At 36.8% G+C, this 2,257-nt stretch overlaps 1 pseudogene; it reads left to right on the top strand.

Moving 5' to 3' along the window:
• Window positions 1-250: 250 nt before the first annotated feature.
• Window positions 251-1,414, top strand: LOC129909490 (putative nuclease HARBI1; annotated as a pseudogene).
• The last annotated feature ends 843 nt before the right edge of the window (window positions 1,415-2,257 follow it).

Here is a 2,257-nt window from a genome sequence, read left to right on the forward strand (position 1 = left end):
GTCAAATCTCAAAGCTTCGGTAGAGCTTCGGTAAAGCTTCGTTCAAACTTCTTATAGAGGATCAAACTTGTATAACGTTCTCCAACGGTTGTTGGGCATGGAAAACCATGCCCAACAACCTTTCTTAAGTTTAAAAGAAGCTGAAATGTAGCTTTTGTAATACCTAAACCGAAGCTGAAATGTTAGTTGGGAAGTTGTGAACTTTCTTTCTGTTATTGAGGAATATTCAGAAAAACAGGTATGTACATAAATGTGTCCCCCAAACGCAACAAGAATTCAATTGTAATAACAATTATAATTTTTTCATTCGAACGTAGTTTCGTGAAAACTTTCGAATAGGCAGAAGTACCGCCAACATCTTGGTTCAGATGTACATTTTAAAGGAAAATTGATTGCGGTGGAAGAGAGGAAATTCCTGCTAGAGCGCAAGTGCTCGCATTTTTATGGTAATTTTAAAATTTCTGACCAATATTATAACTCATTTATTTTACTCATAGGTTTGCTGGCAACAAAAATTCGTACCGCAAAGTTGGCAATTTATTTAATTTTGCTATGTCTACCACTTTTAAAGTTCTAACGAACGTGCTGGAATTTGTATTTGAAATTTCGTCAAACTACATCAAATTCCCATCAACAGATGAAGAAAAGGCACAATCTGCAGCTAAGTTCCAACAGGTTGTTTACTTTTTGTATGATTTATGCTAAGAAACTATTTTTTTAAACTATTTCTCTTCTTTTTAGATAGCAGGGTTTCCTGATGTTTTAGGATGCATCGATGGATGTTATATTTATGTTAGAAAGCCTGCAAATAAAGTCCGGTCCACTTATATAAATCGTCACGATCTGGTATCACTTACCCTTCAATGAATATGTGACGCGGACAAACGTTTTGCCGATATATTCCTTGGAGCCCCAGTAAGATCCACGATTCAAGATTGTTCCAGCTTTCATATATAAGCAACAACCTACCTGAAATATGTGGGACGCAGTACCATCTTTTGGGTGATGCTGCATACCCTATAAAACAATATTTGCTGACGCTTATAAAAATATAAGAAACATGGACCGACAAAAACAAATATACAACAAAATACATTGCGCGACAAGAGTGAAAATTGATAACGCATTTGGATTATTAAAAAATTGATTTCGACAGCTAGTTCGCCTCGATTTCCACACTGTGAAAAGAATGAGCAAGTTCATTCTTGCATGCTGTGTTCTGCACAACTTGTGCATAGACGGAGGAGAACTATGGGATGCTGAAGAAGGAACCCAAAATCGGGAAGGAATAAATGGAGAACATGTCGACCCGGAACAAAATAATGCAGTAATGCAAAGGCTGGGAGAAATTAAAAGAAGTAGAATTTATATCACATTAAAAATATACATAAAAGTAAATAAGTTAAAAAAATAGTAATTATTTATTTTGTTAGGAACTTATATCTATTAAAAAAAAACTTAAAACTAGTACAATTCAATAGAAAAAAAAAAAAACAAAAATCGTAATTCACATAAAAAAAGGAAGGTACCTACTTCAGTTTTGTTTCAAAAAGATTTTGTGGTTGGGCACACTTTATTCTGCGACCCGCGGCGGTTGAGAAGGAGATGGAACAGGAGCATTACCAGTCAGTAAGGTGCTTAAACAATTTAACATTTTTCAGAGCACGTTTGTTTGCTCCCTTACGTGTAACATCTGTTCCGCATGCCTTCGATTTTTATGTTCTTCTTTATATTCCATCCGAGCCCCTTTGTCTGCTATAAGTATTTCGATGCATTTTTCGGCAGAACTTTTTTGCTTCTTTCGGGGTGGACTAGGCACCACCTCTTCGAATCCTTCCGCTACTTCAATGGGAGTATTCTCCTCAGGAGGCAGTGACTCATGTGGAATGCTGACTGGCATCGATCCTTGAGAAGTCGAAGGCCGGTCCTCCCATGATTTAAACATATCTGCCTTGCGGAGCAACTTGTTTGGGCCAATAAAGACTTCCGGTACAATTGAATCGTCTCTATCAATAATTCCTTTCATTGATTCTTCGAAAGGAATTTTCTTTCGTACTGCTCCGCTGGTTTTATTGTTTTTGATAATAGCCTTTGTTTTCTTTAAAACTGTTTTGAACCGGCCTTCAACCTGCTCAGCAGTTAGACTAATGTTGTGGTGCTGACCACATTCTTGGGCCAAAAAGCCCCACATTTCTCTCTTATTTCTAAATTTTTTTAATGGACCCACATTGTTAATGTTCTGCCCATATAGCTGTAG

The sequence above is a fragment of the Episyrphus balteatus genome, chromosome 1 (genome assembly GCF_945859705.1).
Source record: "Episyrphus balteatus chromosome 1, idEpiBalt1.1, whole genome shotgun sequence".
In the NCBI taxonomy this organism is placed as follows: domain Eukaryota; kingdom Metazoa; phylum Arthropoda; class Insecta; order Diptera; family Syrphidae; genus Episyrphus; species Episyrphus balteatus.